Below are 13,824 nucleotides of genomic sequence, written 5' to 3' on the forward strand. Positions count from 1 at the left end.
GCTGGGGAGATGGAGTCAGGGGCGAGCAGGTCTGCCACACAGGACGTCCCCTCGCTGAATTCCTCCCCATTTCTGAGCATTTTCAGACATAGGCTTGCTGGGTGTGTGGTCAGCCTGAAGAAAGGGTCGCAGGCTAAGTGGTGCGGCTTTAAGCAAAAAGATGGCTTAACGGCCTGAGTTTCCTGGGAGGACTTTTAAACCTAACCCTGTGTAACAAGTGACTCAACTATCTTTTTTTTTTTTTAATTGGACGTCCCTTCCTCCCTTTACTTTCCTTCTTTCCTTCTCTCTTTCCTCCCCTCCCTCCCTTCCTTCCTTGGCATACAGTCACACCACTGAAAAAAGTCAAAAGGTCCAGAAAGATATGCGATGAAAGTAAAATGTCCCCCTCAATATCCACTTCCCCAGCCAACAGGTCTTCCTTGCAGGAGGCAGTCAGCGTCAGAAGAGTCTCGTCTGTCGTCCTAGAGACGGTCTATGCATATACAAGACAATCCGTGTGTGTCTAGCGTTCCCTTTTTTACTGGACGCATCTGTGTCTTATCGCTCCATGGTCTGTCGTTCTTTCCCACCCTCCTGAGGCCTCCACGCCCATTCGCTTCTTACCAGCTATTGCCATTGTCCTCTTCGAAGGCACACAGGGCCTGTTCCCCGGGCATGTGTGACGACATGGGGACATCCATGATAACATGGCTTTGGACCCCAGAGTAGTCCAGCCTGGTCGGTGGAGAACGCCTTGGTTTCGGGAGGCTCTGGGCTCTGCCTGATGTCCCCCCTGCAGGCAGGAAGGCTGGGGGGCAGAGTCCAGAAATGGTTCACACCACGGGTGGCCCTCTGGGGAACCCGCTTCTCCCCCGTAAAGGGCAGCCTGAAGAACACTTTCTCTTGATTCGGGTCACCAGGTGCAGAATCACACACCCGAGCGATAGCTGAGGCCATTGTTCCTCAAATTTGAGCCACACATCAACTTCCAGGAGCCCTTAGTAAACGCAGATTCTGTGTCAGTGAATCCGTGTGGGGCTGAGATTCTGCACTAATGAGGAGCTCCCAGGCGCTGCTGCTGCTGCTGGTCTGTGGCCAGCCCATCCTGAGTACCAAGGAAGCACCTGGTGGTCCTTCCCACCACTCCCCACCCCGCCAGCACGCGGTACCAGACCCCATCCATGGAGCGCTAGGTCTCTCGTGCACAGATTCCAGCTCCGACCCCAGGGAGCGGTTTCATGTACATTGTCACAGTTCGTCTTCCTCACCATCCACTGAGGTGTGCAAGTGTAATCCTTTTTTTATTTTTTAGATGAGGAAACTGCTACTCAGAGACGTTAAACAACTTGGCAGATGTTACACAGCTAGTAAGTGACAAAGGTGAAAGTCCAAGTGTGAAGGTCATTTCTTGTCACTGTGGTCCCCCACGAGCCCATGGACGAGTGTGGTCCTCCTGGAATGGGAGGGGTCTGCTCTTAATGAACAGGTTGGATGGTGAGTGTCATTTTCTCTTCTCTCCCCCTCTTTATCTCCGAGATTTTTTTTTTTTTTTTCTTTTGCGGCACGCGGGCCCCTCACTGTTGTGGTCTCTCCCGTTGAGGAGCACAGGCTCCGGACGCGCAGGCTCAGCGGCCATGGCTCACTGGCCCAGCCGCTTCGCGGCATGTGGGATCCTCCCGGACCGGGACACGAACCCGTGTCCCCTGCATCGGCAGGCGGACTCTCAACCACTGCGCCACCAGGGAAGCCCCATCTCCGAGATTTTTATCCTGGCTTCTTCTTTTCAGGAGACTGGGAAACACTTCACAAAGGGGATGGTCCCAGCAGTAACACTGGCCTAGAGAGAAATGAATCCTTTTGCCCGGTGACTAGAAGACACATGAAACTGGAAAAGGGAGCCTAGAACATCACCGCATTTCCCTCATATAGGAGAGCACTCCCCTCCCTTTCACCCCCTCTCCCCAAACACATAATACCTTTTACTGGTGATTTGGTCAGTGCTGAGCTATCTTCATTTAATGTGGTTTTGACAGAATAGTTGGTCTGGAAATTTTCTTTTCAATTAAACTTCCTTGTTGAACTGCCTTGGTTTTGAAAGGATTCCATTAGGTTGGCTAATTATATAGCAGTTGTTACAAGGAGATATTTGCACCCAATTTCAGCTCTTAGGTAATTCAAATCAAATGCTTTCTCTTTTCCTCCCTGGAGCTGTGTGCAACCATCTTCCTCTCACACTGCAGGCTTCTCATGAGTTATTTTTGGAATTTCAAATCAAAACAGCAATTTTGGCGGATGGGAGAATGAGTGGATGCTCCAGCCTAGCAGCGTAAACCATATGTACTGATAAACACAGCCAAAGAGTCGGTGCCTTTAAAAAGCAGCAAAACCATCTCCCTCTGTGAAGAAGGTTCAATTTTGGGGACCTATAAACTATTCCTGGTACTATCATATTCCTCTGCGAACTCTAACCGAAGTCAAAGACAGTTGAGATTCTTTTAAAATCACCGGAGGTTTGTCTATTTGCAAAGTGGTGTCGAGGTCCTTTTGTTTCAAGATGGCGGGTCTTGGCAGAATTTACTGATGACTCTGTTTCAGCTGCTGGATCTGCCGTGAAACATGGAAATCACTTTATTTTCCCCACTCTGTGCTGTTTTCTTCTTTCACCAGAGCACATATAACATACCTGATTGTGCATATACCAAGCGAGCAAACCTCCCCGCTCACCCGTTAGAGTATAAGCTCCTTGTGGGCAGGGGCTGTATTTTTCATCTTGTTTTATTCCTGGTGCGTAGTTGGTGCTCAGATAGTTGAGTGAATAGATAGATGAATGAATAATATCCTATTTCTATTTTTCTCTTTCTAAAACATCAATCACTTATTATATAACTAGTAACTGAATGTTTTCACCTTGGGGAAAAACAATCTTTCCAAATAAGGCTAATGTCCTTTTTGATCACTGGCCCCAAGTCTTGTTTCCTCATCCCCTCTGCTTAGGTTATCACTTTGGAACACATCCTTGCAGACCTTTCCAGTGCATTCACACACACACACACACACACACACAAACACACAGAGTACTGTTTTTGATAAACAGATTTTTTTTCAACTTGCCTTCTCGAACTCAGCCATATATCAAGGAGTGCTATCCATTTCAGCTGCCTTACCCTTTTTTTTTTTTTTTTTTTTTCGGTACGCAGGCCTCTCACTGTTGTGGCCTCTCCCGTTGCGGAGCACAGGCTCCGGACGCGCAGGCTCAGCAGCCATGGCTCACGGGCCCAGCCGCTCCGCGGCATGTGGGATCTTCCCGCACCGGGGCACGACAGGCGGACTCCCAACCACTGCGCCACCAGGGAAGCCCCTGCCTTACCCTTTGTAAGTGCTACGTAGTTTTATTACATTGTGTGGTTATAATATCTTTTATTTGGACCAAATGAATCCACTGTTTAGCTGCTTCCATGCTCATTACAGTTCAGGATCCCTTCTCCTGTACACATTGACAGACTAACCATGTCCACTGCTGTCTTTTGGTAGCTACAATACATTTCATGAAAATCAGCCACCTGCCTTGGAGATTATGCCAAACCTGTGGATGGAATCATGTGAGATGCTCAGGATTCCCGGAGGCACCTGAATGCCCTTGTCTGCAGAAGCTCGGGAAGTGCTCTCGGGCCTGGGAATTCCACAGGTCTGGATATGGGAGTGATGTTCGAGCCGGAGTCAGCTCTGCCCCTAGCTGACTGGGTTTCACTGGGCAGGTCATCTCCTCTCCCTGTACCTTACTTTTCTCATCTGTACAGTGGGCTCCGTGAACCTCTTTCAGCTCTTAGAGTCTGAATAATAGGGTTTAGACAGTACCACCAGATTGACCTACAGAATATATTAGTTTACATGCCACTTTGTGTCGGAATGGGAAAGGGGATATTTAAAACTATATTTAAATTTTCATTTGAATTAATTCAATATATTTTATTATATTTTCATTAAAATATATTTTAAAATTTTAAAATAGAGATTTGGCCCAGAGCTCTTAGATGTCATCAACAATCCATGATTGCCAGGAACGCATTGATTTTGGGTCTTACTCTTCTTTCTTATTACTTTATTATCCAATTAAAATGTATATATTTTTTCCTTTGCTCTGTGTGGTCTTTTCATTCTAAGCAAGGCAGGGTGGTATTGGGGAAGGGGTTATGGACCCCTGAGTTCTACCTGCAGGTTTGTCTAGTTCCAGCTCTGTGTCCTTAGGCAAGTCCCGAACCTTCTCTGAGTTTCCATCTATTAATATTATGATTCCAAATTAGCCAAGTATCCACTTTATAAAAACGTTAAAAAAAACACACTCACTTGTGAATGTTTCACCTGACATTTCTGAGCCCTGTCACCTGCGGATAGATCATCTCATGAATTGATGAGGCATCTTAAGAGACCACCAAAACCCATGAAATGGTCTCATTTCACATGAGAATCGTGCAGCTGCCTTGGCCCCTGGTGACACACACCAGGCCTTTCAGTGGGTTCCCAGGGAGGCCCAGAGAAGGTTCTGCACTGCCATGATTCATTAGTAGAGTTTCCCCCCTGAGCCCCAAGGCTGGGTTGATCGTGTGTTCCCCTGCTTGGAGATGCAGGACCACAGGGGTCACAGGGGCTGAATCACACCCCAGTCGGTTTCCCTGGGGGTCCCAGGAAGGCTTTCTCACGTGGGGCGAGAGCTCTGGCCCCTTGGCATTTCGCATGAGTCTGGAGAGAGCAGGGGTTCTGCAGGTGAAAGGTCAGGGTGAATGGGTGTGAAAGCTGCGTGGGAGCCCTAGCCCACAAGGTCTATGGGGCTTTGGTTTTCCTGTTCCCAACATGGTTTTGCACCTCTACTGTGAGCTTTTGTTTCTGAACACCCCTTGGGCTAAGCGTTCCCTGATTGAGCAGGTCTATATGGGAATGAGGCCGGTCTGTGATGCTCTCCTGAGAGCTCCCGGGGCAGGTGCTTCCACCTCTCCAGCCTCTGCTTCCAGCGCTGCTGGGTCTTCTATGAGAAAACTCGGCGTAGGTGCTCAGCCCTTGTTACCTTCCTTCCCTTTCCCTTTCTTAAATGGAAGAACATAATCTTATAGGCTCTGAATCTGTAACTGAGCTTCCTGAAGCCTAACATAAACATTTTCCACGTGAACCAAAAGAAAACAAAGAGCACAACGAAAGAATATCATCAATACCGTACATATCTTAAATTACAGGAAATAATACAAAGGAATGATGGGTGGTTTCCATTTACCAACCCTCACTTGCTGCAAAGTTTTCAGCAGCTGCCCACCCCCTCCCCCCGGACCCTGACCGCCCCCCATCCCCACCTTTTCAATAAAGTACTTGTGAATCTGGTTTCCATTGTTGCAGATAAACGCAGAGCAGGTTGCATTGTCTCTCACCGATTTGATCCTCCTTCAACTGATCAGTGACGCTGTCATTCACAACCTGGAAACTTTAAGAAGTGAGTCAACCTGACCTATGATTCACAGATCCTTGATCTGAAATGCTTGATGTCGTGGAGGTAGGGTGGGAGGGAGAGTCAGAAATAAATTCCCTGACCCCCCACATTCAGCTTAAGTGAGGTAACATGGGTGGTGTGAGGGGGGGCAGTTATCATCTTGTGGTTTGTGGGGGGGCTTCCTGCCCTCCGGGAGCTGCACTTCGTTGGGGGGACTTAGGGTGACCGCATGCCCAGGATCGCTGAAACAGTTCCAGCTGATGCCTGTTATTCCATCCAGCCTTTTATACGGGTAGTGTGCCTTTCCACTAACAGAAGTGGAAATACAGGGTTGTGGGGAGACTAGACTGCGGGCTCTTAAAGGTCAGAGGTTTCCTTTTATTTGGAAGTGCATCCCCAGTGCCCGGCCTCTAGGAAGCAGTAAATAAAGGCTTTCTGGGTGGGTGAGTGAGCGAATAGGTTCTTCAACCCCTCTCTTGGCCTCTGAACTTCTATTTCCCATCTGCCTTTGTGTGCCTAGGGTAACTCCTGACTCTGGCTCTCTCAATAGTATCTTTTGACTAAGCCAGAGCTTCAGGTGGCAGCTACTTCGGTTGCATGTCCCGGAAGGGCCACGCAGCTCTGTGACTTTCAGTGAGTTACCCAAATGAGTTAACAACGGATCAGAGTACCAAGAACCCTGGCTTCCATGATGCAGTGAGCTCCTAAGAAATGGTGGTGGAGGTGGACGTGGTGCTATTGTTATTAGCTGGCTGGCTTTGCCGCCTGTTTTTGTCTTTTCTTTCCCAGTTAGCGGATTCATAGACCTTTGTTTTAAAAAATAATAATAATAATATCAAAATCTTATAAGAAATTGGGAGAAGACTAAAAAAGCTAAGCTAACCGTACTGTCATGACCTTTGGTAGCATCATAGAAATTTTCATTATAAACCATTGATGTTATTTTAATGCAAAAATTTTCCATAGTGGTTAATATCTTAAGGAGCGTTGCATTTTTCTTCCATTTGCCTTTTTTGGCAAAGCACTGTTCACGTTATTTCAAAACCTTTTCAACTACTTCTTTTTCATTTGCTTTTGTCCATGTGGTTGTTGGTGATGAACCATAGGTTACTTCATTTTTTCCCTTCTGTAAATGAAGCTTTTCTTCTACTACATCGTACATCGCAAGAGACTCTCAGGAGTGAAATCACTGGTTCAAAGATATGAATGTTGTTAAAATCTATCTATATTTAAGTAAATAGACTATGTGTTAGAGAAATTTTAGGTTTACAAAAAATTGAGTAGAAACTGCAGAGAGCACCCATATATTCACCCCCCCCCCACCATTCCCCGTATTCTTAATGTTTCGCATTAGTGTGGTACGTTTGTTACAGTTTATGAACCAATATTGATATATTACGATTGACCAAAGACTATGGTTTACATCTGGGGTTCACGCTTTGTGTTGTGTAGTTCTGGGTTTTTGACAAATGCATAATTTTATGTGTCCACCATTACAGAATATTTTCACTGCCCTAAAAATGCCCTGTGCTTCACCTATCAATCTTTCCCTCCATCCTCCCAAACCCATGGCAACCACTGATCTTCTACTTTCTTTGTAGTTTTCCTTTCTCCAGAATGTCACAGAGTTAGAATCATAGTGCATGTAGCCTTTTTTGAGTGGCTTCTTTCACTTAGTAATACGCATTTAAGATCCTCCATGTCTTTTCATGGCTTGATAGCTCATTTCTTCTTAGTGCTGAATAATTTCCATTGTCTGGCTATACCACAGTTTAATGATCAGTTCACCTACTGAAGGATATCTTTGTTGTTTCCAAGTTTGGGCAATTATAAATAAAGCTGCTATAAACATTCGTGTGCAGGTTTTTGAGTGGACATAAGTTTTCAGCTCATTTGGGTAAACACCAAGGAGCAAGATTGCTGGATCACACGGTAAGACTATTTTCACTTTGAGCATTTGTTCAGCGATTTTAGTTACAATACCACTAGCACAGTTAATCCTCAAAACAATTAATGTCATTCGGATTAAGGTCATCGAGTGTTATTACTGAAAGGAACTTTGAAGATCTTTAAATCTCTAAGTTTCCTGAGAGCAACATCTGTCTCTGGTATCACTGCACCTCCATGGCATACTGCACGCAATAGGTGTTCAATGAATGTTCATGACACGTTGAAAAACCAACTCACTGCACAGATAAAAACATAGAGGTCCAAAAATGGAAAGCAAAGTGCTTCTGGCCAAACAGCATTTTACTCTTGGCAGAAAGAATGCTAAAAGCTAACTCTTATGCTCTGTGGATTGGTGGACCAACATTTTGAGTGACCAGACTCTGGGTCACTAAATGCAAGCAAAACAAGTTTCAGGACTCAGGAATCTATACTTACTGATTTAATCACCCTCTCCTCACTTTCAAGCCCACCCGCTCCCGTGTCCCCCAGAGATTCTCAACGTGGTGTGTTCATCTGGATGGAGTACATTGTGGCTACAAAGTCTCGCAGCATACAAAAGCAACAACAGCAGCAATAATAGTGACAACAATAAAAAAGGCCCAACATTACTGATTGCTTAGTGTTGTCAGGCTTTTTACGTGTATTATTTCATTTCACCATCACAGCCACTCTCTTGTTAGGTACCACTGTTAGCTACAGTTTAGAGACGAGAAGATTGAGGCTGAAGGAAGTTGAGTGGCTTCCCAAGGCTCCACAGCTCTTAGTGGAAAGCCAAATTGCATCCCTCCAGTCTTGAGTCCACTCCACAGTGTACCTTGCCATCGTCAAGAGCACGAGATTTAGAATCAGATGGACCCGGGTTAGTATTCTGGGGCTGCCGTTTTGCCAGCCATGTGATTTTGACCCTGTGATTTCTAGCTTCAATGAGTCTGTCTGTAAAATGGGGATAGTAATACCTACCTGTGGCCCATGCTTTCTGCTGTCTCCTCTGTACCCACTGCCTCTCTGCTGCACAGAACCTTGATAGGTTCAGGTGAGAGGAAGGAGGCCCCAGATCTCAGGGAAGCTGCAATCCCAGCCTCATGAGATGAATCAAGATTGGTTAAAACCAAATACAGTAACGGCAGGTATGTTATCTAGTTTTGTTAGGGGAAGCATGCTAGGGAGAGGTTCTCTTTCCAAATAAAAAGACAAAGCCCCCCCCCACAGGGGGAGCTCATTCTTATCTTTTCTTCCTGCCTGGATCTTGGACACGATACCTGGAGGTACAGCAGCCGTCTTGCAACCATGAGGCGACGGGTCAACAGACTAAAATGGTGGAGGGGAAAAGATAGAGTCTGGATCTTTGACAGCACTCTTAAGTGGTTCCACCAGCCCAAGACAGAAGACTACTACTTCCAGACTTTGTTACTGAAACACTTCCTACTTGTTTATGCCACTCTTAAGCGGAGTTGTCTTTTAGTTGCTGCTGAAAGCATTTCTAATAGATATGCAGATTTCCACCAAAGCACAGTGTTGGACAGCTTCATATGGTGCTAAAGAGCCTAAATTCCAGAGCCGGAGTTTCTGGGTTCTGGTCTCAGCTCTGCCACTAACGAGCTGTATGACCTGGGCAAGTCGCTTAGCTTCTCTGTGACTCACTGTCCTGATCTATACAACGCTCACTCAATGTGTGCTGAGTATTGGGTGAAGGATAATAGCCGTACGTCCCTTGTACGATAGTTAGGAGCATTAAATGACTAAATGTTGTTTTTTTTTTTTCTCTTTTGTGGTGCGCGGGCCTCTCACTGCTGTGGCCTCTCCCGTTGTGGAGCACAGGCTCCAGACACGCAGGCTTAGCGGCCATGGCTCACGGGCCCAGCCGCTCCGCGGCATGTGGGATCTTCCCAGACCGGGGCACGAACCCGTGTCCCCTGCATCGGCAGGCGGACTCTCACCCACTGCGCCACCAGGGAAGCCCCTAAATGTTTTATAAAATGGTTAGAACATTGCCTGGCACATAGTAAGTGGCTACACACATGTTTGTTAAAGAAATTTTTGAGAGAAAAATAGCCACTATCATAGTCTTGGGTTTGGACCTTGATCTATTGGGCCACTTGTGGTCCTTAAGCAGAACACTGACCCTGTCACCACCGAGACTCATGGAGCATGAAGATGCCCCTAAAGTGTCTCTCAAACCAGCACCAGTGGTGGTTTCTTTTTGACGGAAAAGGCTCCTCAGAGAACACTGACTTGTAAAGAAGGAGGGGCTCTGACTACCAAGTCAGGTCATGGAGTAAAAGACCAAATTACCCCAGACTCGCCCATGCAAATGGGTGTGGGTCTCCCCTGACAGCCCTTTTAGAAGGCTGTAGACATTTTTGAACTTGTTTTTGAAAGGGTCTTTCCAGCCAGTGTCTTATTCTTTTGCATCTCCTCACATCTTTCTTGCCGGCGGTTGGGAGGCTGGGGATGGGAAGGAAGGGGTGATGCCGGGAGTCCAGGCCCTTTTGTGCCAGGAGGGACAGGCCACCTTGTCCCTCCAGTGCGTGAGGGGGCTGGTTTCACCTGGGGCTTTCCCACTTTCTACTACCCACATTGCCACCCTCTGTAAAGACTGGATTTGAATTCAGGCAATGACTAAGCGATTTTTGGAAACCTATCATGTTCCTGTAGTTTAAGGGTCAATTGGTAGATGTGTCCATTGCCAAATCCTGTGGAATCTGCCTTCAGTCTACGTACTCATCCACTCCTTCTACCCTCTCTACCAATGACAGTCCAGACCCGGGACTTACGTCATTTCCTTTAGTCTTGGTAATTGTTCAGGCAGTCAAGTCACAAATGGTCATGCAGCATCTTCAGGTTTCCTTGGATACTGCTTCTGGGGAAGCACGGAGACTGCCTTGCGAAAGAAGCTGCCTGTAGGTGCTCTGGTCTGTGGTCTCAGCTGAGCTCCCAGCCAGCACCCAGGGTTGGCCGATAGCCATGCAAGCTGTCATTTTGGATGTTTAGACCATCTGTACTTTCAGATGACCAGAGCCCAATATCTGACTACGAGGACATGGGAGACCCCAAGTGAGAACCACAAAGCCTAGTCCTTCCCAAATTCCTGATCAAAAACTCATGAGTAACGTAAAACGATTGGTTTTAACGAGGCTAAGTTTTGCAGTAATTTGTGTTCGGCAACAGTAACAAGAAGTCCGTGCTCTTTCTCCTACGTACTAGGCGGTCATAAGCAAAATTTTCTTAAATATTTTAGGCATCAGATATCTCAGATGTAAGTTAGGAGTGACAATATGTTTATGTGGTGGTTGCTCCTAGCGTGGTCCCCAGCACATGCTGTATTTCCTCAAATCTGAGATGCTGTCGATTATGCAGCTCACGATTAATTTGTGTGCCACAAAGAAGAACGAAGCAAATGCTTCCACTTGAACTACTGAATGCCGTTGGTTGCGGGACACAACATTCTTTGGAGATGCTGAAATTTGAAAGATGTATATCTTAGGACCTTTGATTCAAAGAGTGAATAACACAAACACCTTAGTTAAGCCTGGACACTGAACGATACTGCCCCCTCAACACACACACCAGAATTTGAGTTTACAAGGAACGAGAGGAGAGCTTAAAGCAAATCTGCCTTTGTAGGAAAGTTTCTCATCGGCCCTCCCATTCGATATGCTAAATTCTAAAAATTAACAGAGGCAACCTGTGGTCCAGGCAGAAAGTACCTTCCTTGGGCAGCTGTCAAATGGTTACAGTTCAAATAACATTGCATCACAGTTATTTAAGAGGGATGAGTCAGATCCCTAAATCTGGCTGTGAGCAGATAAGTTCCTTTTAGTGGAAACTCATCTCTAGCAATAGTCATAGACCAAGCCCATTTCTCGTTGATTTTGCAGTCTCTTCTTTTCTAGGACTTTCAGTAGTAGTTTCTTAAGGGATGTCAGCCAGGGAGCAGAAGGGGTCTGAGCAGTGGGAAGGCCGGCCGAGGAGACCCAGGCCGCATCAAGTAGAGCAGAAATGCAAAGAAGCATCAGAGCGCTAGCAGGCTTGAGGCTAAGCCTTTACACAGGGAGCCCCGTGGAGTCAGTCTAGCTGCCCAGAGTGTTGGTATGTTGACCCTCATTTGAAAGGTGAGCCCCCTTCAGGACAAGAGAGGTTAAGTCTCTTGCTCAGGGTCACACAGCTTTATTATGTCCACTTAGTCCATCAGACACAGAGCCTGTGCCCTTACCCACAGTGCTGTAATGATCAGAATGTTTGCAAAGACATGGAAATGAGACTCCAGGTAGCCCAGGTCTCTCAGCACAGCTGTCTTTCCAGCTTGACCCAAACAGGGAATTCCTTTTAATACCTACCTTGCCTTTGCCACTGTGAGTTTTCCACCTGTAAGGCTCTTCTTGTCTTCTCCTCTTCCTGTGAGAACCAAAGCACCTCTCAAGGCCCAACCCTCATGGGGCACCTGAACCCTTGTTCCTACAGGGTGATTCCTGACTGTCCTTGGCTCCCAGTGCATTGTCCCTGGGGCAGCGTGGTGGCCCTCCTGGCGTTGGTGGCTTTTATTGGTCATTCCTATTAGACTGGAAGTTTGTTGAGGCTCTGGAGTTAGATTGAGTTCGAATCCCACCTCTGTGACTTACAGCGTGTGTTCTTGGGCATGTTTCTTAGCTTTCCCAGGCTTAAATGTTCTTATCTACAAACTGGAAATAACCTGAGTATCCACTTCCCAGGACTGTCTTGAAAATGAAGAGCGTTTGGTTAGGTCTCATGGTAAGGGCTTGGTATTGTTATTACGTGAGAGGCACTTGGAAAGTATCTTGAGGCATCCCCTCACTTAGTCCTCACAGCCAGCCTGGGAAGTAGGTGCTTTTACCATCAGCCCCATTTTACAGATGAGGAGACTGAGGTGGAGTCGTTTGCTCGCATCTCCACAGTTGGAATATGACAAAACTGGACTTATATTCTTATCTTCTTGAACTCCCCTCTCTCAATGGAATCCCACTGGAAACCTCCCACGGACTGAGTTCTGAGGAGGTTTTATCATGCCCCAACTTCTTCAGGTGTGCTTTCATTAAGGACATCATTTTTCACTCATTTTTGTCTCAGTGGTCTTCACCTTGATTTGTAGAAAAATGATGCTGCACGCAGCCTTTTCTCAGTAAAACCCTGTTCCTTTGTGCCCATAAGAGGTTCCTCCACCTTCTGGGTCCTACGGGTAGTGGACTGTGAGCGCCGCAATTGCCCATTTATATTATGAACTAAAAACATGGATCAGATCATCAGCCTTGAAAAGCTCACGTAAACCCTTAATTGAAATTCAGATCCCACTTTACTTCCCAGCCCAAAGGATGTCAGGGCTGCAGTCGCCATTTACCTGGAATGACTTGGCTTGTTGAGTTTCCTTCTGGTAAACCACGTTGCTGATCTCACAGGAACCCTCTAAGATGGCAGACAAAGGAAAGCAGGCATTTCCGATAAGCTGCTTCATTTCTTCCTCAAGAGGTATTAGTTAAACTCCCTAAACAAAATGGATTCTATCTGCCAGAGAACATTCTGAGTAAATAGAGCAAAAGTCAAGCTCTCAGGCCACACCCGGGCAGCCCCTTGAGAAGGCTGGGACTCCTGAGAGTGGAGAGTGGGGGGACCCCATTTGGGCAGCACGGTGGAGACCTTCCTGTCTCAGTGTGGACCTGGTGAAAGTCGAGGGGCTCAGAGGGGGCTCCGGAATGAACACGTCGTCCCAGCTCCCTGCACAGAGAGGGCAGCGAGTGCCAGGCTGGGACCACAGCCGTGTCCTTGGCTGGCAGTTGACGTTCCCAGTAAGCTGCAGCCGAAGGATCATAGCCGTGGTGGAGAGAGACGTCGGGGCAGAAATGATAGACGACCTAGTCTGTGTCCAGCACCGAGAGAGTTCCTTCCAAGAGTTCCTTCAAATTTTCTCCGTATCTACTCTTGCTAACTTTTAATTTTTTTTCCCACTGTCCTCAGAGATGTTCTGTATGATTTCAGTCCTCTGAAATGTATTGAGACTTATTTTATGGCCCAGCACATGGTCTGTCTTGGAGAAGGTTGCACGTGCGCTTGAAAAGAATGCATACTCTCTGGGTCTGGGGTAGAGTCTTCCCTGGATAGCAATTGTGCAAAGCCCGGTTCTCTGCCTGGTCGAGAAGAGTCTTCACTCTGTGTGGTGCTCAGAGGAGGGGAAAGAGGAACCGTCTGTGTGGGTGAGAAGGCACGGCCAGCCCCTGACCCCAGAAGGCAGACCCTATGCCAACTTGTCCTCCACGTGGCCCAGGTGAGAAGAAAAGGCCACGACCAACTCTGAACAGACCTCTGAGGCGGCGAGAAAACATCTAGGGATTTGCCCGAGGAAGGGGAAATTTTCCCATGGACTCAAGGAAAGAAGCTGTGTGCGGTAAAACCCTCCCTCTCCCCGGCTG

General features: G+C 47.0%; 2 long non-coding RNA genes across 5 annotated transcripts in view; both read left to right on the top strand.

The window, feature by feature from the left end:
- The window catches only part of LOC132507742 (uncharacterized), a 376,375-nt gene that overhangs the window by 228,270 nt on the left and 134,281 nt on the right, over positions 1–13,824 (top strand). The gene's annotated exons all lie outside the window — the stretch shown is intronic.
- Positions 8,179–9,160, top strand: LOC132507744 (uncharacterized). Its single transcript, XR_009536289.1, has 2 exons — positions 8,179–8,532; positions 8,615–9,160. It is a non-coding gene; the product is annotated as an uncharacterized LOC132507744 (long non-coding RNA).

Source organism: Lagenorhynchus albirostris, chromosome 17 (assembly GCF_949774975.1).
Source record: "Lagenorhynchus albirostris chromosome 17, mLagAlb1.1, whole genome shotgun sequence".
Classification (NCBI taxonomy): Eukaryota; Metazoa; Chordata; class Mammalia; order Artiodactyla; family Delphinidae; genus Lagenorhynchus; species Lagenorhynchus albirostris.